Consider the following 25,122-nt stretch of genomic DNA (forward strand, 5'->3'; position numbering starts at 1 on the left):
ACACACACACACACACACACACACACACACACACACACACACACACAGACACACACATTCTTTTTCATATTCTTTTCCATTATGGTTTAGCACAGGATACTGAATATAGTTTCCTGTGCTGTACAGTAAGACCTTGTTGATTACCTATTTTATTTTGTTTTTAACATTTTTATTGGAGTATGGTTGCTTTACAGTGTTAGTTTCTGCTGTACAGTAAAGTGAATCAGCTATGTACATATACATATATTCCCTCTTTTTTGGATTTCCTTCCCATTTAGGTCACCACAGAGCACTGAGTTGAGTTCCCTGTGCTATACAGTAGGTTCTCATTAGTTATCTATTTTGTTCATAGTAGCGTATACTTGTCAATCCCAATCTCCCAATTCATCCCACCCTCCGTTCCCCCCTTGGTAGCCATAAGTTTGTTCTCTACATCTGTGTCTCTATTTCTGCTTTGCAAATAAGTTCATCTGTACCATTTTTCTAGATTCCACATATAAGTGATATTATACGATATTTGTTTTTCTCTTTCTGACTTACTTCACTGTATGACAGTTTCTAGGTTATATATAGTAGTTTGTATCTGCTAATCCCAAACTTCTAATTTATCCCTCCCCCTTCCCTTTCCCCTTCGGTAATCATAAGTTTGTTTTCTATGCCTGTGAGTCTGTTTCTGTTTGTAAGTAGGTTCATTTGTGTCATATGTTAGATTCCACATATAAGTGATATATGGTATTTGTCTTTCTCTGTCTGACTTACTTCACTTAGTATGATAATCTCTAGGTCCATCCATATTGCTGCAAATGGCATTCTTTTTTATGGCTGAGTAGTATTCCACTGTATATATATATACCACATCTTCTTTATCCATTCATCTGTTGATGGACATTTAGGTTGCTTCCATGTCTTGGCTATTGTGAATAGTGCTGCTATGAACATTTGGGTGCATGTATCTTTTCGAATTATAGTTTTCTCCAGATATATGCCCAGGAGTGGGATTGCTGGGTCATATGGTAATTCTATTTTTAGTTTTTTAAGGAACCTCCATACTGTTTTCCATAGTTGCTCCACCAATTTACATTCCCACCAACAGTGTAGGAGGGTTCCCTTTTTTCCACACCCTCTCCAGCATTTGTTATTTGTAGATTTTTTAATGATGGCCATTCTGACCGGTGTGAGGTGGTACCTCACTGAATTTTCTAATATTTTTGTAATTTCAATGTGTTATTTTTGCAATAAAGGAAAAAACATATATTTTTTTTAAATGAGAGGATTATTCTAGCTAAAGCAAATGAATAAGAAATATGTTTGGACAGGTAGGCACGGACCAGATCTTAGGGTGATGAGTAATATTCTTCCAGGCCAGTTTACAAAGCAATTTCACAATAAATACCTCCTTCGACCCTCACAAGACTTTCTCAAGGTTACATAGAAAATAAACTTCAGTACAGGAAAATGCCTGACCCTCAGGGCCCTGACTTCAAGGCCAATGTGTTTTCTGTTATTCCACCTGTCCTTCTGTAACTGACCTCACTTCTCTTTACAGCTGAAGCCCTCCAAAAGCCGCTGAGCACCCCAGCTCCGGCCCCTCTCCCCACCACCGCCTTTGCCTCTCCTGCAGTGACCAAGCTGATTGACTCATCCACGCATTATTAAACTATAGTCTTCCCCAAGCTCCTGCCAGGTTCTAGGGGTATTGAACTGGGTCTTGGGATACAGTGCAGAGCCGAAAAGGTGTCCAGTGCAGGAGAGAGGTTTTACCAAATTAGTGAATATATACCACAGATCATGGTCATTGCAGTGAAATAAAAGTAAAGGGTATTACGCAAATGATCAGCATCAGAGGAAGCTGTTTGGATCGGGGCACTCGCCCTTCCTCCATATGGAGCAATACATTGTCACTGAGCCTAAGGCAGGCAGACATCCTAATTGGAGGCCAAGACCACAAGAGCACAGCTCTCAAAGGATGTGTATTCTGGATGGAGAGGCAGCGCACAAAGCCGGATGAAAACTTAATGACGGGCAGTGTGGGGAAACCTCCCTGGCGGGCCAGTGGTTGAGACTTCGCACTTTCACTGCAGGTGGAGTGGGTTCGGTCCCTGGTCAGGGAGCTAAAATCCCGTATGCTGCGTGGCACGGCCGAAAAGTAAAAAAAAAAAAGGGGGGGGGGTCAGCACGGGCACTCACAGCGATGGAACAGGCCCTGGAACCCTCTCTGGAGCAAAGCAGAATTTACCAACCAGATCACCAGGGATGTCACAAGTCAATTCGTGATCGTCACTGGGAGAAGCCACAGAAAGAAGGGGCACGGCCATACAGAAAACATGTAGCTAACGATGCGAGATCTAAGTGAGGGTCCAGGCCTTCAGCACTACAGGACACTAGAGACGGGACAGGATGGGAGGGGCTGAACAAGGAAGAAAGTCTTCAGGGTAGGAGGGGACATTTAAAGTGGGCCTCAGAGAGTGGATGGGATCTGGATGTTCCTCAAGGTCATCCCATTCAGCAAGACCACGAGGATGCCCGGAAAACCCCCAGCACAGCCTGTGGGCCCTTCCTCCTCCAGACGTTGGTGGCTGGCTTCCCGGCCGCTCCAGCACGTCAGAGGGTTTTTAAGTGTCTCTCCCGCTCTGCTCTGAAGAGCCAGACATGCTGCTAGCCACCCCAGGCTGAACGTAAAGAAGATTTCAGCACAGGGCGAGCTGGCAAATGCTGGGAACACCTGGCTAACTAGATCACCTGCACAGCGGATTCTACTGCGATACACGCATGAGCGAACTACCGGACCGCCAGGTGCTGGGACCCACCGGAGCAGACAACTCAAGGCGTGTTGGTTGCCATTTGACATTACAGGCACTGCTGCGGTGATCGGGGCTACGGTGAGTGAGCCAGCCACACAGACGCAACCCTAACAACGGTGATAACCACACAACAACGACAGCAAGCTTCGTATGGTGCTTCAGAGTCAACAAAGATGTCTGTCATCTAAGCCTAACAGCCAACATCGTATTTGTAACACAGACATGACTGTATAGCACCCGAAGCTCGTGCTGTCTTAGTTGTCATAAGAACATGCCAGCGGTTACAGCTTCTGGACAACAGCTGGTGGAGGGCCAGGCCCAGGGTGCTGGACGTCTCCCGTCTACCTCTCCTTGGGACACTGAGTCACCCGTGGGGAAACCTTCATCTCCAAGGCCTGTGAGCAGAGGAAGAGAGCCTTCAGTGGAGGCTGGAGAAGCTGGGTTCATCCGGGATCTCATTCTGCGCTCTCTCTGTGTTAAGAGCATCAGGCTTTGGCTTTAGGAAGCCCTGGGTTCAAGCCCCGGGTCTGTTACTTGCAACATGTGTGACCCTCAGCAAGCTCCTAACTTCTCTGAGCCACTTTCCTCTGTTAAACACGGATAATAGGGCTTCCCTGGTGGCGCAGCGGTTGGGAGTCCGCCTGCCGATGCAGGGGACACAGGTTCGTGCCCCGGTCCGGGAGGATCCCACATGCCGCGGAGTGGCTGGGCCCGTGAGCCATGGCCGCTGAGCCTGCGCGTCCGGAGCCTGTGCTCCGCAACGAGAGAGGCCACAGCAGTGAGAGGCCTGCGTGCCGCAAAAAAAAAAAAAAAGGAAAGAAAAGATACAGTGCTTAGCCCAGGGCCTGGCCTATGCTTAGTACTCATTAAGTACTAGTTATATTATTACTATTATTATTATTACAGAGAGGAGAGCTCAGTGTCATTCCCTCACCTGAACCCACAGACTAGGGCAGCACCCTGGGGCATGGCATCTTCCTCTCTCTGGATGAAATCAGCAGCTGGGGGAAGGGGCAGGGCACCCAGGGAAGGGGTCCCCTTTCCCGGCTGGCAGCGTCCTCCTGCGAGCAGCGGGGCCTGCAGTGAAACGCTTCCCTCTGTTTCCATGGCTGGTGGGGATGGCGGACTGTCACCCCTGAGCCCCAGAGCCACACTGCTCAGCACAGTCACCACGAGGCACACCAGGCTGTCCAGCACTGGAAATGTGGCCGGTCCAAAACGAGATGCGCTGTAAGAATAACCTAGCTCCCAAAAAAGGAATGTGCGATGTCTAATTAATAAAGTATTAGGTTGACTACATGCTGAAATGATAACCTTGGAGTATATTAGGTTAAAGAAAACGTTAATACAGTTAATTTCGCCTGCTTCCTTTCCTTCTTCGTCAGTGGCAACTAGAATATTAGAAAGTTCGTGTGCTCACATATACTTCGGCTGCACGGTCCTGAGCTGGAACACGAGCTCCATGAAGCCGAGGCTCTGCCGCTCTGGTCCACTGCTGCGTCCCCAGCCCCCCGGGACAGGCCCTGAATGCACGAGCACAGGGAGGTGTGAGGCCTGGAGGAGAGCTTTCAGAGCTGGAGGTCAGCTGGAGGAGGCGGGGGCAGTTTGGGAGTCATACACAGGAGTACGCTGAGTCTGAGGAAAATGTTAAGAACGTATCCGTATCCCCAAACGGCAAAATCCAGTGCATCCCAAACCTACGTTCTTCCTACTAAATCCCTTTACCACCCACAGCAAGGCAGAGTAGAGAAAGAAAACTAGAGTTTGGACTTCCTCACAAAGCACGTTCCCTTCCAGCACCACCAGCGCCCTGGCTTTGGGCCTCGGGCTCCTGGGCGCCCCTCTTGCAGCCACCAGGGCCCCTCAATTTCACGTCTCATCCTGGCGTTTAGCCTGAGCCCTAAATATTTCCACGCTCTCCTCTCCACGCTTTGGCTCCCAAAGAGCCTCTCTGGCTGAGATGCCTTCACGTCACCCATATCCGTAATGTGTCAGCTTAAGGTTCCCTTTCATCTCACTTGGGTTTCAATACTTTTCATCAGAAGCCAAAACCTCGTAGACTTTTTCCTCGATCTTGGCATGAACTTCCCTCAGAGGTATTTGATTCTAGAAATAGCCTCGCTCTGCCACATCTCCTTGAGAGAAAAAGGACATCTAAATAACAAGCATCCTGCGATATTCACATACAAGTCTCAGAAGGCAAGTGGGTCTGTCGCCCTCATATCTGTTCTTCCTGTTCGGTTGTCATTTTTACCGATGAAGGGCCTACATTTTATTCCCCAGAAGGAAGGTAGTCAATACGCCTCCAGCCGCCCATGGTCTCCACGTACGCCTTGAAGGGGTCCTGATGTTCTGTGAACATTTTCTGCTGCCTCTGTCCGCGTGAAACCCTCCGGCGTGCTCTGCTCTGCTCCACTTTCCCCTCTGGTCTCCTCTGGCTTGACGCCACCCACCTCCCTCAAAACCGAGCTTCTCGGAAGCATCTGTCATTTCCACTTCCAGTCCCAGGTCAAGAGTCTCTTGAGTTTTATCTGAGCAAAGGTATTCTAGAGCCAAAACTGATATCTCAGAGAAGAAAAATCTCACTCCCACCATCCCGGGTGACGCGCCGACACTATTTTTGATCAGAGAGAATAAAGGATTGGCCAGAATCAACTGTGTCATTCTAACGCAAGAAAAGGACCTGCATCAAATAGCAGGGGCAGAGCTGCTCTCAGCTCAACCCGATGTGCGACGCAGACCGCACTTAATCACCCACCCGTGTTGAAGCCGCTGAATCGTTACGGATTCTCATCCCCTTTCCCGGCCACCCAGCAGAGCGCCTGACGGGCCAGCAGTGGCCGGTGCTTGAGGAACGCACGTGAGTGTTAACCAACCAGCAGAGCCCAGGACAGCACATCTGCCTCCTCAGGATAATCACGTGCTGCATCCCAAGGCCAAATGAATTCACCCGGCAGTTCTCGTGGGCTAACGTTTACAGAGGCCCCTAGTGCAAGATGCTGGGTTAGGGGACAGGGATAAAAAGTGAGTGACACATCAGCTGGGCCCGCAGAAAGCTCACCGTCAAATGCAGACAGGTGCATGTGACAACCTAAAACATGAGGTAGAATGGGGCAAGGTAATAAGTGTGTGTGCGTGTGTGTGAGTGTGTACTGAAAAAAGAAAAATGGGAAGGAAATATACCCCAACGTTACTAGTGATTATCTCTGTTTATTGGGTTTATGGGTGATTTTTTTCTCTTCTTTACTGGTTGCTACATTCTCAGATCTTTCTTCTTAGGATAAACATATGTGTGACCTGGTGAGAAGTGAAGACTTTGCAGAGGATGGGGTACCTACACGGGCCCTACAGGATAGGGAGAATTGGGCAGGGAGGAAACGAGGGGAGGAGATTCCAGGCGAAGGGGCCAGCATGAAATGGCCCACCAGGCTGCAGCAGGGGGAGGCCGATTTGGGGTAATGAGCACAAGGAGACTATGCCTGGGCATTCACGTCGAGAGAGGTAGGCCTGGGGCCTGGGGGCCTGGGAGGCCAGGCCAAACGGACTCAGTTGCTCATTCTGTGCTCCTATCGCCCTTGGTGTTTGCTGTTAATACACCACTCATCACACTGCGTTGCGCTGGGTTCTGTTCAAATCTATCCCCCCACTAAACTTTTAGGTCCTGGAGGTCAGGGATCCCGGCTCACTCATTCAGTAGCCATAGCACAACTACTAGCACAGAACAGGAGTCCACAGAAGCTTCTTGGATGAGTTGAATGCTAAGGGGGTCATTCTTTATTTCGTCGGTGGTAAGGACTTACCATGGGTTGCAGAAACTTACGCCCATGCCAGGCGCTGTGCTGGGTGCAAGGACATTGCCCTAACTGATCCCACTTACAACCGTGTGTGATGTCGACCGCCCTCGTTTACACACGAGGCTCAGAAAGGTCAAGTCACCTGCCTGAGGTCATACAGCCAAGGGTAAGAGAACCAGGACAGTTTGAAGACAGTGTGGAGGACGGAGTCAGACAGAAACCTCGTAGAAACAAGGAGACTAGAGCAGCGAGGGGCTGTGGTGACCTGGGCTGGCCCAGTGGCTCAGCGTGGGGAGGAGAGGGGTGGGGAGGGGAGGGGAGGGGAGGGAGAGGCTGGAGGGAGCCTGGAGGCAGTGCTGACACCTGAGCACAGACCGTGTCTCGGCTGCCTCCCAAGCATGCTGTTATTTCTGATGTCAACTCAGGGACAAACAGCTCCACAGGGACTCACCCATCCCTTGGAAGAGCTCCCGCCTCTCAGAAATAGGGCCTGTGGAAAGAGCCCCACGCCAGCCCGGGCTGCAGGCACCCCTGCCACTCCCCCATCCACCGCTGGGCTTTACGACTTCCTGGACCTCGACACTGTCCCGACAATGTCCGTCAAACTGGCCCCGACCACAGCAGACATGAACTCCCCCGGCCGAGGTGGACACAGAATTGGGAGCCAGTTTCCTCATCTGTAATGGGGAGGGTCCATTTGTAAACAGGGCAGATCTTAAAGGGGCAGATGCCCTTTAAGACCCTCAGACTAGGTTTACTGTTGTAGGTTCTCAGGGACCTCGACCCCCCTCTAGCGTGTATGCCCATCGTAACAATGTGTAGCGTCAGTTAACCTCTCTCTCTCCTGCGGGACCTAAGCTCCCCGAGGGCAGCGTGGCCTGTTCCCAGCAGCACCCTCAGCCCTGTCCTGAGTGCTGAGCACGAGGTCGCACCCCGTGTCTGTCCACTGAACGGACCTGTGGCTGGTCTTGGGGCCGCCCTTCTCGGGGTTGTCCCCCGCTGTGGGAAGGCAGCCAGGCCTAGACATCCCATCACAGCAGGGATTCTCCGGGAGGCATGACTCCCTGGGGTCCCGCTTCTCCCCACAGCTCAGGGGGCCAGTTAGCGTCAGATCGGTGGGTGATCTCCACCCACCCCGGGAAAACCCCTCCGGTTTTCTTGCCAATAGGACGACATCGGAGGTGGAGGTTTTGAAACAGCCTGTATGTCTGCGTTCAGAATACTCTGCTGCTTGACTGAAAACATCTTCACTGGTGCCCTCTCTCAGGATCAGAGTGAGAGGAAGGCTCGAGAGGGGGCAGCTCAGCACCTGGGGAGGCTTAGCGGCAGCAGTGGTCCTCCGTCCCCGGCTTCAGCATCACGCTCCCTTGAAGATGCCCTTCTTTTTCACAACCCATAATGGGCAGGGGGTCCTGGAAGCGGGAGGATGCCCAGAATGACCTCTACCAGAGCATCCTATCCAGGGGACCCCAACATTGCACCCCGGGTCAGCAGCTGCCTTCCGACCGGCACCCAGCATTCTGCAGCCTTGCCCTTGGCATTAAAACAGAAGCCACTGACCTCACAGTGTCAAAGGGGGGTGTCCATGGAGGAAGTGACCTGCTTTCTTTTTTTTTTTTTTTTTTTGCGGTACGCGGGCCTCTCACTGCTGTGGCCTCTCCCGTTGTGGAGCACAGGCTCCGGACGCACAGGCTCAGCGGCCATGGCTCACGGGCCCAGCCGCTCTGCGGCACGTGGGATCTTCCCGGGCCAAGGCACGAACCCGTGTCCCCTGCATCGGTAGGCGGACTCCCAACCACTGCGTCACCAGGGAAGCCCGACCTGCTTTCTTTAAAGACAGACATTCATCCCCACAAAATCAAATGAAGGTGTTCCTGTGTCCTTCCTTCATATCTGGGACACCAGGTGACGTTAAACCTCCAACACGGCTGATGGGTGGCTGCTCCCTTGTTTCTGCTTCTCTCTGCATCCCATCCAGGCCCCCTTGCCCACCCCCAGTTCAGGGCACTGTAGTCCCTAGACAGCCCCTGCCAGGCAGCATTTAATCGCTTCTCCACCCCTAAGGCAATCATTCTTAGAGTGACCTCTCTGCTCCCGTGCTACTGGTCCTTTCTGAGTCTGCTATTCAAAACAATGCCTGGGAAATGCACACCCGCGATCCAGTCACGTGATTAGTGAGTTCCAGTACAAACACTCTCACCCGTCAGCTCCCGCCGGGCTGGCCAAAGAGTCAGGGAGGACTCTGGTTTCCCAGGCTCCGTAAAGAACGTTTCCCTTGCTTGTGTTGGCAGAAAGTAGGGTTTGGGTCTGGGTTTCAACGCAGTGCCCACGAGATGCCTCCAAAAGATAACTGGCTGGTTATTAACAAAGTACAGTTGGCATTGTGCGTGCTTGGAAGCTGGCTGCTCTCATTCCAATGCGGTGGGCTGAGGACGGTCCCTCTGGGGTTCATCAGAAGGGACGGAGCTTTATTTAGGGGTCTGCAGAAGGGATCAACTTCTAAGACGTCGGCAGATCCACCCACTGATGTTGGTGAAGTCACCCAGACCTCCCGGGCTGGGAAACAAATGCTTCACTCAAACTCACGAAGCCGCCGTGGAAAGAGGTCCCCCCCACCCCCAATGCAGGGAGGGGCGGAGAGCAGAAGGGACCCAGTGTTGAGACGTGCAACCCCAGGCCAGGCAGGCAGGCCTCCAAACATCGCCACATTGCTCCCTCCTCAGCATCCCTCGGTAGCCCCCATGCTTGTGGAAGGAAGTTCAAACTCACTTCCCAGGTTCCTGGGCCTTTTGTGCTCCAAGGAGGTGTGGCAAAGCCAATTCCCTGAAATATGCCAGGAGAGATGGAGAGGAAAGGCATCGTCAGCTTCTGGGGTGCTCTGGGGGGGCTCTGTACAGAGGAGTGCCCACTCGTCTTGGGAACAGCCCTCTGTGGTAGCCACTCTGCCTCTGTTCTACCTCTAGCCGTGCCTTCTCAACTTCATTCATTTTGCTTCCATTTCTGAAAAACTCCTTTACTCCCTCCATCTCACCAAAATTTTTTTAAATGGTTCTTTTTTTAAAAAAATTATTTATTTAATTTACTTTAATTTTGGCTGCGTTGGGTCTTTGTTGCAACGCGCGGGCTTCTCATTGCGGTGGCTTCTCTTGTTGTGGAGCATGGGCTCTAGACATGCGGGCTTCAGTAGTTGTAGCGTGCGAGCTGAGTAGTTGTGGCTTGCAGGCTCTAGAGCACAGGCTCAGTAGTTGTGGCGCATAGGCTTAGTTGCTCCTCAGCATATGGGATCTTCCCGGACCAGGGATTGAACCCATGTCCCCTGCATTGACAGGAGGATTCTTAACCACTGTGCCACCAGGGAAGTCCCCATCTCGCCAAATTTTATCCACCCTATAGGCAGAGCATTCGTTTGCTGGGGCTGCCGAAACAAATGATCAAAAACTCGGTATCATATAGACACACTACCAAGCGTAAGGTAGACAGCTAGCGGGCAGCAGCCGCATAGCACAGGGAGGTCAGCTCGGTGCTTTGTGACCGCCTGGAGGGGTGGGATAGGGAGGGTGGGAGGGAGGGAGACGCAAGAGGGAAGAGATATGGGAACATATGTATATGTATAACTGATTCACTTTGTTATAAAGCAGAAACTAACAATTGTAAAGCAATTATACTCCAATAAAGATGTTAAAAAAGAAAAAAAGAAACAACTAGGTATCTTAAAACAACAGAAATGTATTCTCTCATAGTTCTAGAAGCCGGAAGTCCTAAATCAAGGTGTCCACAGGGCCATGCTCCCTCCGAAGGCTCTAGGGAGAGTCCTTTCCTTACTTCTGGCTTCTGGTGCCTCCCGGTGTCCCTTGGCTTGTGGTTCCATCACGAGAGGCTCTGCCTCTGTCTTCACACGGCCTTGTCCTCTCTGGGTCTCTCCTCCGTGTGCCTCTTATGAGGACACCTGCCATTGAATTTAGGGCCCATCTGGATAATCGGGATGGTCTCACCCGGAGATCTGTAGCTGAATGACATCTGCAAAAACCTGTTTCTGATAGGCTCACATTCATAGGTTCTGGCAGTTGGGACAACCAGAACCTCTCAGTACATTAGAATCATCTGGGGACAGTTTCACATGGTCCTGAGTCGGGTCAAAGTGTGATGAGCAGGGTCGGGGAGGGGAACAAGGCCTTAGAGTTTCCCAGGCTCGAGGACTCACAGCCTCTCATCCACGCAGACATCATGGGTGACACCAGCTTTCACTGAGAGGATGGCTTTCAGTTTACTCACAAGTCACACTGCCTGTCATCTATTGTTTATTCAATGCTGCACAAAGAAGGTCAGAGACCTCCGAGATCATTTCGTCCGTGGTGCCCCGCCCCCTCCAATCTACACCCCATTTTTATAACAAATATTTGGAAATGCCCCCTTCGCCACCGGAAATGAAACTCCTAGATAATCAGTTGACCCACATGCATCATTGAGCTCTAATTGTAATCTGAAGGAGAAGAAGGAATGCCATTTACAACAAAATGATAACTTTTCCAGTAAGGAAGTACTCGTGCGTGACTGCCCTGGAACCCAGAATGAGGCAGACAAGGCTTATACCTACTCGTGACGGGCAAGGTTAGGCTGAACCACCCATATAAGGACCACAAGGAAATAAAAGAGCAGAGGACGACAGAATAAGACATGTCAGGATGAGAAGTAACAAACCCGTTTACCTGTCTGCATCTGATAACAGGAAGGAAATTACCTCACTGTGAAATTAAATTACAAGTGTGGAAATAGAGAAAACAAAGAAGTAAATTATTCTTGTGACTGAGCTAAGCCTTATATACAAGTATGATGTAATATACTTTAGCGTGCTGAGACATGGAACGAAGATTCATGGAGAGCAAGTCTCTAACCTGGAAACTCCACCCATGGAGGGGGGTAGGCACACATATTCAGTCTTTTTTTATTATTATTATTATTTATTTTTTTATACAGCAGGTTCTTATTAGTTATCCATCTTATACATATTACTGTATATATGTCAATCCCATTGTTCAGTCTTTAGCATTAAAAAAGCCTTGGAAACATTATCCTTTTCCTTTAGGGAGAGGGGAGAGGAAGATGGATTGGAAAAAGTTGTTTGGTAGATCTCTGATGAGAACATCAGAGTCAGAGTGAAACACACAGGCAAAAATCACTGTAAAATCACTGTAAAATCACTGTAATGTATAAATTTTGCAAGAGGTTTCTTATCATTGAACTCCCTATATATATGTATACCGATAGATAGATTAGATTATACATATACATACAGTAGGCTATAAACTATTTCAAAAACAGCTTCTATAAAGAAGTTCACTGAGATGGTGGCATCTCAGGTGCCTGCCAAGTTAATAGTGTGCTGCCCTATGTCTGTGTCTGTAAGACGGAGTCTCGAATCTCTTGTTACAAAGGCTTCCTTGCCTTTGCAGTAACTCCACATTGCACTGAAACCCTTTTCAGTTAAATGTGTGTTTGGAAATGCTCTAAACTAGACAGAACGCGTGGAGTGGGGAAATTATACAATAACCTCGGGACTCTGCCTTTATTCCATTTAGGCTTCTCGTCCCAAAACAACCAGCTCCTAAATCACTGGGCTTTGGGCATAACTTCTTTGAAAATGTTTCACAGTACTATGTCAAAGGTACTAACTGATTTCTCTTTGTGTTGGATTGAGTTTGGCAGGGCAGGTAACAATTCTTCACTGATGGGGTCAATTTGCACGTGGAACCACAAGGAGTATCCCTAACCCTAACCCTAACCCTAACCCATACCCTAACCTGTACCCGTACCCTAACCCTAACCCGTACCCTAACCCTAACGTGTACCCTAAACCGTACCCTAACCCTAACTCGTACCCTAACCCATACCCTAACCCTAAATCTAACCCTAACCCTAATCCTAACCTGTACCCTAACCCTAACCCGTACCCTAACCCATACCCTAATCTGTACCCTAACCCTAACCTGCACCCTAACCCGTACCCTAACCCTAACTCGTACCCGTACCCTAACCCAAACCCTAACCTGTACCCTAACCCTAACCCTAACCTGTACCCTAACCCTAACCTGTATCCTAACCCTAACCCATACCCTAACCCGTACCCTAACCCTAACCTGTACCCTAAACCGTACCCTAACCCTAACTCGTACCCTAACCCGTACCCTAACCCTAACCTGTACCCTAACCCATACCCGTACCCTAACCCAAACCCTAACCTGTACCCTAACCCTAAACCCTAACCTGTACCCTAACCCTAACCCTAACCTTAACCCGCACCCAGTCAATGCCAAGGGCATCTCTTAGTCTCCTGGCAGTTCAAAGCCACCCCACAGACTTCCAGAATGCCCTGCGGGGCTTCAACACTCAAAACACTGTGGTCCTGGGACCAGCAGTAGCACCTGGGAGTCTGTTGGCAATGCAGGATCTTCAGCCTTGGACTAGACCTACCGCATCAGAATGTTCCTTTTATAAGGAGACCCCCAGGTGATTCATCCACTCACGGAACCCAGCGAGGCACTACTCCACCGACCCCATTAGGGATCCTCACCACTGTCAACCTCATTCATTTCTCCAATGAGAAAACGGGCCCAAGAGCGCACGTCAGCTGTACATCCTGCTCCTCTTTTTGTTTTTTTCCAGTTGAAGTATTACTTGATTTACAGTATTGTGTTAGTTTCAGGTGTATAGCAAAGGGATTCAGTTATACATATACACGTATATATGTATGTATCTATGTTCTTTTTTCTTCGATTCTTTTCCATTACAAGATATTGAATATAGTTCCCTGGGCTCTACGGTAAATCCTTGTTATTTATCTCCTCTCCTTGTCACTAAGTTCCTTGAGGACAAGAAGGACACAAGACTCTTCTCTTGAATGTCCACCCGACTGCCAGCACGGAGAAGCCCACACAGCTGTGGCCCTAGAAATGCCTGCTGTCTGTATTCCCTCCGGACTCCAAATTCTCCTTTGTACCCAGAAAGCAACTCGCTCCCTTTGCTCGTCCACAGAAGCACAGGCCACATCCCCCCCGCCCTCACGGTCACTGGGGCACATCTACCAGCTCGGTCTTGTCAGTTTCACCACCAGCCCCAGCTGCACGGAGGACCACAGGGTTTGAAGAGGCACTGGCTCCCTCCCCCTCCCCCTGCCCGTAGGCCCTTGTGGTTAGCGTCACACTCGAGAAAGAATAAATAGAAAGCAACCCCCAGCCCGTTGTTCTAAGATAACCACAGAGATGACAGATGCTGCAAACCTGTGGGAGATGAAAGACAGACAGTGACAATAAAAAACCAAGAAAGGCTCGTCCCAGCGACAAGAAGCCCCGGCTTGCAGATCCTTCTGCTGGGGTGTGATTTCAAGCCTGTGAACTGTGCCCTCCCGGCCCCATCCCCGCCCCCAGGCTGGCCGGCCGGTCCTTCACTGGGGAAGAGAGTCAGTGCCTCACAGGGAGGTAAGCCCAGCTCAGCTGCTCAACAGATGACCAGGAAGGAGAAAAGCTGAGCTGGGGGACAGCGAGGGGAAAGGCGGCTTCCTTCCGGCCGCCTCTCAACCCCGGCCGAGGCCATCTCTAGGAGCCCACGGCCTCGGAGAGGAGGACTGACAGCCTCCCCAAAGGCTGCGGGCAGAAGGGTGGCTCAACACCTGAACTCACAGCCTCCACTTCCGGGCCCTGCTTCCTTCCTTCATCAGGCAACGGCGGACCCAAGACAGGAAACCACCCACCTCCTTGCTCCACACTGAATTTGTTTCTTCTGTCAAGAAATTGAGGACCCAGCCTGACACGTCCAGGTACCAGGTGGCACTGCAGCTCTCGGTCCACATGTCCTCACTCGGCCCCTCCAAGCAGGACGTGGCTCTTTCGTCTCGTCTCTCACGCCAGGCACAGGGCCTGGCATGCACCAGGCGCTCCATAGATGTTTGGGTATAAAAGACCCTCAGGGACAACGAAGCCAATTCCTCTCTACACAATGTGACAGACCACAAAGGATGAGCCATCGCCTTTGTTAGGAGAACGAAATGGCATCCTCCTTATGTGCCTTCTTTGGGGCACATCGCCATCTCACCCATTTTCAGAGATGTTCTCTTTGTCGTGACCGTCCTCACATGCCACCACTGACAACAGTCACAGAGGTGAGAGGTGTAACCGTAAACCACACCTCTTTTGTAAGACTTTGGAGGCAGCATAATATATCGGCTAAAACAACAGGTTCTAGAGCCTGAAATTCTTGGGTCAGGTCCTAGGTCTGTCGTGTACAAGTTATGAACCTTGGCCGAGCGACTTCACTCCGTTACTGTTTTCTTGTCTATAAAACAGGAGTAGGAATACCGTGTCCTTGTGGGGTTCTGGTGAGATGATATATGTCATCGAACAGTACTCTTGACTGTCGTGTTCGTTTTTACTGCTGGTCTCTGAGCAGCTAAAGTTCTCCAAGCAGAGCAAAAGCAACCAGTGATCAGAGCTCCTTCCCTCCTACTCTGAGATGAGAAGAAGGCCGGGGCCTGGCAAGGCAGGGGTGTGCTCAAGCGCTCAGACGATAACACACAGGGGCCGACCCATCAGGTGCAAATGAAGCAGAATCACATCCACGCAGACGTCTGCCCTTCCCTTTCTTCTGGAAAAAGACAGCCTCCCTGGCTTTCATTTTCTATTTTGAAGAGACATTAGGACGAGAGCAATTTCCCTTCCTTCTTAATCTACTATGAGAAAAGCAGCACCCTCATGTGCTCCGTGAAAGTCAACACTTAGCCTTAGTGGAAGAGACAGAGAGGGGGTGGAGAAAACGTTGGATGTGGGCAGGCTGGTCCCCAGTTAGGGACCCTTAGAGACAGCTGCCACTCGCTCCAACCAGCTGTCAACATACAGTCATTAGAACCCAGTGTTTCCAGCCCTTTGGATCATTCAAAGATATTTCCGAATTTTAAAATGTTGTACATGTTCAGGTACAGGACGAAATACAGTTTTATTCACTGCAACGTTACTTGTAATAAACACCAGACAGCCATAAACAGCTTGTGTCCATCAGCAAGGATTGGTTGAATCAATGACGGTGCATCCCTACAACAGAACACTCACAACCATACAAAAAACTGCTGCCTCTATGGGATGCAGCAGCTCTTGGAGGGAAGTTCATAGCGATACATATAACGGAATACTACACCCCTGTGAAGAAGAAGGAGAAAGCTCCTGGTTCACTGATAGGGAAAGGTCGCCAAGATCAATGAAGCGAAAACAGCGAGGTGAAACGCGTGTAGAGTGTGTATGCTATAATTATGTACGAAAGAATGGGATGGAGGGAGAATGTATGTTTGTACTGCTTCTTCTTTGCAATAAGAAAGTCTAGAAGGGTGAATAAGAAACAAATAAAAATGGTTACTGGGGAGGGGGCAGGATGGGCATATGGAGGCTGATATAAGAGGTCACTAGATATCTTTCTATAATGATTTGATTTTTAAGCTATGGGAATATAGCACTCACTCCAAAAATAATATAAAAACAATGTGAACACCAGCCACTGTGAACACCACACATCTACAGGCTACACAGGGCCTGTTGGCCTCAGCTTTACAGCCTCTGCACTAAGGGGTCCCGACCAGGAGGCAGAAAGTTGGCAGCAAGGGGTCCAAGTTGTATTGGGTTTGAAGACCAGCAGGTTGTTCAAATCTGGCACCTGGAACACCCTCTGGGTTGCCTGGCAATGAGCTGGTTGGGCCCAGGAGCTCCTGTTCTCCCAGGAGAAGGGTGTGCCGCTCTCCACCCACTTCTGAGCTTGGGTTTCTCCACCTTCCTCCAAAGTTAAGGCTGACCGGAACCCAGACGGTCTGTTTGCTCCCTTCTGTTGAGGCCTCTCCCTGACTTGTCCTATAAAAAAGGTGCAGCGATAGGAGCGTGGTGTCCCTCCACTGGCCAGAGCGTCATGTGTGCTCCACTGGGCCCAGCCACGTTCCCTGAAGGACGCCGAGAGAACAGAGGACACGGCCCACTGATTCATCTCCCTGTTCCTTCCACCTGCACGAAGGGAACAGTAACTATTCACCCCGGCCCCGTGTACGTCCTAGTCTTGTCACTGAAAATCGCTCGCTTAGTGTTCCAGGTTGGATTATGATCCAAGAAAAGGCACCGTGAAGTCCTAAATCCCAACACCTCAGAAGGTAGCCCGATGTGACCGGGGTCCTCAGAAGAAGACAGTCACGTGAAGACAGAGACACACGGGGATAACCCGTTTGACAACGCTGGCACGGCGTGGATTACGCGGCTGCAAGCCTCGCGAGAAACGCTCAAGATTGCCGACCGACTGCCAGAACAAGGAGGAAGCCAGGAAGGACTTCCCCTGCAGGTCGGAGAGGGAGCAGGGCCCTGCCGACACCTTGGCTTTGGACTTCCATCCTCCAGAACCGTGAGACAACACATTTCTGCTGTTTTAAATCATCCGGTGTGCGGCACTCATTAGGGCAGCCCTAAGGAGTGAATACACTCAGGCCAGCGCTAGTGGCCAAGGCATCTGATGTTCTCCCACCTCAGGAGGTGCTCAGGAGATGCTGATGGCGACTCTGCCCAATGAATGAAAATTCTACGCCCTGACCGATCACGTTTTATCGCATAGGTATACGGCGAACAATCAAACAGTACACAATTACTGAGTGCCGACCCCGTGAAGAATATAAGAGAAGCAGAGTATTCTGTGACTGCCCTCAAGGAGTCGACAATCTGAAGATTTGAGACAGACACATAGAACGTAACAACACACATCACAGGGGCCAAATAAGCATGACTTCAGCCCCCAGCGGACGCTACGTAGGTCACCCGTAACTCAACCCCACTGTGCTGCCATCCGGACTCCATGTTCTACTGTATTTCCTTTTGGCCGAAGAACTGGGGAAACTAGAATGTCAGGCTAGCAGACAACGTCTAGAAGCTGTCACCCCTGCTCCTGGCCTGGAACTCAAACTTCTAGCCCACCGCGGAGGCCCACTGTCGTCTGTGACATTCATCTGCCACCCTTGAGCGAAGGATCTCACGTTGGTTGCTCACGCACTTCCTTTTTCTGTTCAGAGAGGCAGGCCCTGGAGGGACAGTGAGCCTTTTCTGCAGCCCTCCACAAACCCGGCGCGCAGCAAACACAAGGGCCACATGGTCTGGGAGTCCACTTTGGTAAGCTGACCAACAGTTTTGAAGAGGGGCTACAGAAGACGAGAGATACTGTTTCCTGTGGCATCGTTCAGAACCTCTGCTCGTTCGGCCCAGCCTCCCTGCAGGTGGCTGCTCGCACCATACCTGCCTCTAGGAACCTCTGATTCTCACCATAAGAAGCCTCGTGTCCAGCTACACGCCCGGGGTGGGCAGGGGTGGGGACAGCTCACCTTGACTGGTCTCTCCTGCGGTTCCTTCTGGATCCCGGTCTCCGGGGTCCTGCTGCGCCGGGGCTCCTCCTGGAGCTCTCTCCGTGGCCGCACCGAGTGCCAGGTGGAGCCCCAGGCCGGGCTGACGAGGCAAGGCGGCAAGTCGCCACTGCCCCACCCTTGACAAGCAGCCCAGTGGCCCGACCGTGGCTCCAGGCCAGTCTCCTGAAGGGCAGCTGTGGTCAGGGCGGGACCTGCCGGCAGAACACACAGAGGGAAAGTGTCCTCAGTTTGGCTTCAAGTAACTCATTATAGATCTCAGGACAGAGGACGCCCTGGAAGCCTCTTAACTTTCCTCCTGGCACTTCTGAAATCAGCTACCAGCTGTGGTCTGGTCAGGTTTTGCAGCAGACCCCGGTTGCCTGCCTAATATCACTCATTTTTCCCTTCCTCCTTTCCAAAAAGATTCCAATTTTGGTCATCACTCAGGGCAATAAGCGACCTGCTCAGCTCAGGGCCCCATCCAGTCAAAGCAAGTGCGGGCCCTTGCCAGAGGGTGGTGGGGGTGGGTTTCTGATCCCCCGCTGGCCACTGAGACAGGAGATGGGCTTCGTGGGAGGGACCCTGGAAATGTTTTCCTGGCCCCTAAGGGAGATGCAGGCCCACCTTCCTCTGGTATCAGGGAAGTGGCAGGATTAAGCTTTGTTCTCTGGGATGAGATCTCTGACTTTAATGCTGACCTGGGACTCCACCCACACAGCCGTGAGAAATCACTGAAGCTACACCCAAAGGCCGCAAGAGACAGGATCTGACGTGCATTTTTAAAAGGCGACTTGGGCTCCTTGTGGGAATGAATTTAGGAGGGAGAGGAGGGGGTGTGGATACACTGAGACCCGTTAGGGGAATATCACAGTCCAGACGAACGCTGGTGTGTCCTGGCCAGGGTGGAGCAGGTGAGTAGGGACAGGTGAGTGGATGCTAAGTCATTCAGAAGTGGGATCAAGAGGATGGAGGGGTTCGATGCGGCAAAGGCGGAGGAGAGGCGGAGGCTGCCTTGGACTCAGTGGTCCTCTCTACATCCAGCCTGGAAACTCTCAGAGATAAAATGACTCCTGAAAATCTCCTCCTCTTGTTTGGTCAATGCTCCTTCTGGCATCACATCCTCGGTGGGTGGGTGCTGGACAGAACAAGTCTCCGCTGGGTGAGCCACGCCATGACTGCTCCTCAATGAGGTATCTCACGAGCTGTTCGGGGCGCTCCCAGAAGCCTCTAGGTACAGCGTGGGCTTCTAGGTCCAGAGGGCTGACCTCCATTGGATTGCTTTTCCCTCTCCTAATTTTGTCAGTTTAGAAGGTGTGAAATAAATGTTCATTTCTTATCTTTTCAAAAATTAATAAACAAGCAAGTAAATAAGATGTTGTTGGCAAGAAGGAATCCCTCCCTCTGCTTCAAGTGTGAGGTAGAACTCTAGCGCTTTTCCACGTCATAAAAGGCTGCACTGCAGAGCTGATGCTTCAGAAGTTTTCTTTTCATCTTTTCGGTAGCAAGCCTAAGATCTTTCAGACAAAATATTTATGATTTCTTTATTTTATAAATACTGCATGTGAACACACAAGCCCCAGGGATAGACCCTGGATTCCAGCTTAACTCACAATTTTAAAATAAATTTGTGTTCACAGTTTCATGAGATCATAAAATACGTGCTGGCCCATCCACGGGGGCAAAATGGCCTGTCCTGCCCACCCCGTCCCAGGGCTCTTCCGCCAACTAGGAGGTAGCAGCACACAGAGGATCCCTCTGTGCAGCTCCTGCATCCCGCCCCCCGCCCCCCTGCTGACAGATACCCTCCCCAGCTCCACCGCTAACTTCACTCTCCTTGTCATTTAGGACAAGGAAGCCAGCTAAAGAAAGCGAGCTTAGTCTCCTTTAGATTCTCTGCCTAGTTTTCATATGGTGCCAATTTGGTGGTGGCGGGCAGGAAGGGGAGACGGGGACGGAGAAGGGACAGATAAACTCAGAACCAGTCTCCCTGATGATGTCAAGGAAACAAATAGCACCAGTTAGGAGGTCCTAGGACCCGGGCTGGCATCCCTGCTCTGCCCTTTGTCACCTATGTGTCCCCAGGCAAGCCAGTGAACCTCTCTGACTTTATTTTCCTCACCTGTAAATTGGAGTCAACAATTATTCCATATTTGTAGAGCATTGTACAACTTCCCAACTGTTTCCTCAGTCATAATTTCATTTACTATGCACCGTCAGGTATATAGTCCCCAGCATAATGCTCACTCACTGCCGTAAAGATTGCAAAGCAGAGCGTGGACGGCTGTGTACACGGCAAAGAGCTCCATCCGCATGAAGGATCATCACCAGTGCCACACGGCTGACCCTCTTAAGAGCGGGGGCTCTGCTGTCCAAGCGCCTGTGCTTGGATTGATTCTACGCTGACCGGCTGTGTGACCTTGAGCGAGTTGCTTAGCTTCTCAGTTCCTCACTTCTAAGTGAAGGATGGTAACATTGGCCCCATCTCTCAGCTCAGGGCTCCATACATGGGAGGCTCTCTGGGAATGAGAACTGACTGTATCGACACCAACTGAAGCCCACGGGTGTCTGACCACACACATCCGCGCTCCCTGACTCCCAGCATCCTCCATCCTTTCCTATCCGTGGTTACATCCACTCTCCCCACGCCTGGGCAAATATTTGCAAAGGGAGGGCAGAAGCTCTGAACAACAGGACCCACTGTGGACGGCTTCCTGAAGACGACCAGCCTTCAGATTCTCACTAGATTTGTGGGTGTCTCCAGGCTGCTCTGCATGGAAGCAGAGTCCAGGCTCCCTGAGGTCCCAGGCAGCCCGACTCTTCCCACTGCCAGCTGAGGGTCTTGCTTCGGTGGGCCAGAGAGTTCCGGAATATAGGTCGCCGGCGAAGCCTCAGTCCCCTAACTGGACCGTGCGGCCACCCTGTTAAAAGGCACCCAGGCCTGAGCCGACACCACGTGGACCTGTTAGATGACCTACGAAGCAAACGGTTAATTAAGCCCAACTTGATGAATGGATGGAAACCACTGGGCTGCAGAAAATACGAGCAGCCCCACTTAAAAGCACTTTCACCTCGTCACTGCTTCATCCCACTGTCGTGACCGGCCTACGAGATGGGAAGGACAGCTAGTTCATCAGTGAGGCAGCCGGGGCCCACAAGCGGCACGCGGAAAAGCTCCTCCCAACACAAACCTGCCACCAAGCACAGCTGCTCACCCATCTGCCGGCTCTGGCCCCCGGCACCGAGTTCTAGAACTGCATCCTAGGAGGGCCGCATCAGGACCCCAGCAGATGGGGCAGGGCCAGAGGACGGGAGCTGGGCACTCAGCTTGTGTCTTAGTCCCAGGAGAGAAAACACACATTCGGTTGGCCTGGAGGTCAAGCTAAGTGCCGTTGGCAGTGGGGTGGGCACATGTGTCCCCTGGATGACAGCGGGATGGCCAGCCAGGACCACCACTGTGCTAGTTAGCATCTCTTTCTAAAGTGACTCTGGACAGCCCAGCCCAGAGACTCCGCTGGCCGCAGACGGAGCGTGGCACCCCTGCCCGGTGAGGGGCACACCACAGCCCCGGGCAGGCAGGGGCAGAGAGGTCTCCCCCAACCATTGTGACCAGACCTCGGACGGGGCCAACTGTGAAAAGCTGCCTTTGGCCCTATAACCAACCAGGGCTAACAAGGCAGCAGACAGGAAAGAAATCAACAGTGGCCTATTGTTAGAAGGGTATCAACTGGCTTCTCCTTGCCGTCCGTTTTGTTTGGCTTTCCTGGTGGATACGTGTGTACGAAGGGAGTCAGTCTCTGAGGGTGGGCCTACCTGCTTCCCCCTCAGCCCCACAGCACCTTCCGTGGGGTTCCGATCACCATCTCCTTCCTAACGGAGCGTGGTCCATGTAACACACACCCACACCCATGCAGGTTCTAGAGATTCCCCCCTCCGGAGCAGACACTCATGTACCAGGCAGGGCCAGCTGTACTTGATTCTATACGAAACCTCTATCCACAGGAAACAGGAAGGTTCGGAGGGTCCAGGGCCGCATCCTGGTCCTCACAGCTTTTAGATGGTAAACTGAGTCAGTGGAGGCCAGCCAGAGGAGGAGGTGACCCTTAGAAATACGGGGAGGGTCAAGGCACATCTTACGGCCTGGGCAGAACTTCATCGGTCTAATTTCCATGCAGACTGGTCCTCAGACGCTGTCTACTAAGATGGACTGAAGAGCCCCCATGGAACATTCTTCCAGGACCCCACCACTCCCATTTGCTGAGTTCCACCATCCTGGCAGGCCCTGCTCTGTCCTCGTCTAACTAGTTAAGCCTCTCCAAAGCCCATGTCCTTCTAGAGAACATACAGTCTGTCCTGCTCCCTCGGCAGGGGTCTCCTATGCTGTCGGAAGAAGTACTGTGGCCTTTGTTCTTTCTCCCAGTACAATGCACTGCACACAGTAGGTGTTCAACCTTTTGCTTTTGTTCTGAAGGGTTTTTTTGGGGGGCGGATGCATTAACATTCAATAAAACCGCATTGATTTAGTCCCTCCAGTGTCAGGAGATTCAGATGTGGTGTGTGGAGTAACATGATCACTATTCAGTACAAATTAGAGCTTTTGATTCTATTTCTAATTCCAGTAAATAGGGCTTGTGCGTTTAAAAAAATATTTTTAGTTTGCAATGTGTGATTACATAATGGAGGCCTAGTCTTTTTTTTTTTTTTTTTTCATTAACATTCATTTCCCTTAGCAGTTCCTTTCTGTGTCTTTGTTTCTGATTTGAGCTGTGGTTCAATGTATTAAAATTGCATTCCTTAAAAAGAAGTTCCAGAGCAGACTTTTTAACTGGTCCTCCCCACCCCTGTATTACTGACTGGCCTGTGCCTGGGGCAGCTCAGCTGGTGTGGAGTCAGGGGATCTTACAGGTGTGTTAACAGAGCTCTGGTATCAAGCAGAGCCCTCCACTCACCAGGGCAGCTCTCTGCAGGCAGCCAGCGGTGGGGTGTCCCCGAGGGAGATGTCTATACCAGAGTTAGGTGTGTGAACTCAGACGACCTATTTACCTCTCTGAGCCTCGATTTTCTCATCTGTAAAATGGGGATGCTAAGTCCTAGATGAGAAAAAGTGCCTGGCACATGGCAGGCACTCAATACGTTCTCTTATTTGCAGGGGTCCCTGTGGGAGTCTGTTGGGGGCCTTGCTGCTTCTCCAGCTGCCTTCACCTCCAGAATTACACCACATCTACTGGAGCCAGAAGCCCGAGCCCCGAGCAAAGATGAACCCCCAAAATCTGAGTACAGGGCAACACAGCAGGAGCTAGTATAGTTCATGGAGATGGTAATGACAAGCAACAAGAAACGTGCCAGACAGCTGGGCGTATATCTGGAGAAAACCATAATCTGAAAAGATACGTGCACCCCAATATTCACAGCAGCACTATTCACAATAGGCAAGATATAGAAGCAACCTAAATGTCCCCTGACAGATGAACGGATAAAGAAGATGTGGTGCATATATACAGTGGAATGCTACTCAGCCATAGAAAAGGATGAAATAATGCCATTTGCAGCGACATGGCTGGACCTAGAGATCATCATACGACGTGAAGTAAGTCAGACAGAGACAGATATCATATGATATCACCCATACGTGGAATCTAATTAAAAAATAGAGATAGAAATGAACTTATTTACAAAACAGAAACAGAATTACAGGTATCGGAAACAAACTTATGGTTACCAAAGGGGAAACATGGTGGGATGGATGAATCAGGAGCTTGGGATTAACATATACACACTACTATATATAAGAGCCTAGTGCATAGCACAGGGAACTCTACTCAATATTCTGTGATAACCTATATGAGAAAAGAATCTAAGAAAGAATGAATATACATATATAAATATATATATATGTATAACTGAATCACTTTGCTGTACACCTGAAACTAACACAACATTGTAAATCAACTTACTCCAATAAAATTAAAATATTAAAAGTTCATTAATTAATTAATTAAATGCCTTGCTGAACCCCTCCCCCCAACAAAAAAAGAAATGTGCCAGAGAGACACAACGCAGAAGATAAAAATGCTAGAAAGAATGCCTGCTGGAGAACTAGGAGACACACTCAGCCACGTCTGTAGCAGGACAACCACACCCCAGAAATAAAGTACCTTGCCCTGGGCAGACGCAGGACCAGGCGACAGCAAGACACAAAGGGGGCCAGAAAAGCACAACTGATCACAATCAAGAACAAGAGCTGGTGTGGTGACCCAGCCCCTGCCGGCCAGAAAAGTGAGTCCCGAGGACACATGGCTGTTCGAGTCAGAACTGTTCCCGGCGCTCAGCATCCCGAGGGGCAGGCTGGGTTGAGCCCGTGACCCTGGGGCCGGGTGGTCTGGGTTCAAATCCCAGCTCAGCCTCTTAGGAGCCGTATGACCTCAAGCAAGTTACTCCAGCTCTCACAGCCTTGGTTTTCTCATCCATGACATGGGGAGAATACTACTAACAGTCACTTATCTTGCAAGGCTGTAGTAAGGACAAGTGAGTCCACTGGAGCCAAGCTCTTAGCCATGCCTGGTGCATCTCTGTGCATCCAGCCTCAAGGCACAGGTGGGAAGGGGGTTCCTGACACTCTGTGTTGGATCAGGGTAGCGCTGCGGGAAGCTGGTCTCATTCCCCCACCTCAGCACCAATGTAACCTTCCAAACCAGCGGGCAAGGGTTTGTGTTTACCCAGCTTCAACGTGGCAAAGCTCCATCCATTCACCGAATCCCGGAGCTCAACACAGAGTGACGTCGAAAGTACATAAAGTGAGAATAAGCCAATCGCCCGCAGTAAGAGACTTTCCTCTTGTCCGCCCTGGTAATTCAGCCATTGGAGCCAGCCTCCTATTCCCCTGAGTTAAAAAGGGAGTTCAGGAAGCTGCCTGGCCGGAGATGCCAATGCAGGTCTGGGAGGTGGGCGTCCACACAGCTGGATCCTGGATGCGGCAGGTATCAGCACACCCACAGCGTGTGCACTATGTCTTGCCCTTCTCACCTTTCCTCTCGGCCCAGCAGGACAGGGAGCTGCACAGACCCAGGGGTCCCGGGAGCAGAGGGCCGGGCCAAGCCAGCCAGCCACAGGGCTGCTCTACTATGCAGAT

The 25,122-nt window shown here is 50.9% G+C and overlaps 1 protein-coding gene across 4 annotated transcripts in view; it reads right to left on the reverse strand.

The window, feature by feature from the left end:
• CRACR2A (calcium release activated channel regulator 2A) overlaps nt 1-25,122 on the reverse strand; it is a 114,925-nt gene that overhangs the window by 85,099 nt on the left and 4,704 nt on the right. For all 4 annotated transcript variants that reach the window (XR_003430015.1, XM_027093179.1, XM_027093180.1 and 1 more), the window contains exon 2: nt 17,976-18,208. The gene's annotated coding sequence lies outside the window, so the exon portion shown is untranslated. The remainder of the gene's footprint in view (nt 1-17,975; nt 18,209-25,122) is intronic.

Source organism: Aethalodelphis obliquidens, unplaced genomic scaffold, assembly GCF_003676395.1.
Source record: "Aethalodelphis obliquidens isolate GAN/ISIS:26980383/991018 unplaced genomic scaffold, ASM367639v1 scaffold83, whole genome shotgun sequence".
In the NCBI taxonomy this organism is placed as follows: domain Eukaryota; kingdom Metazoa; phylum Chordata; class Mammalia; order Artiodactyla; family Delphinidae; genus Aethalodelphis; species Aethalodelphis obliquidens.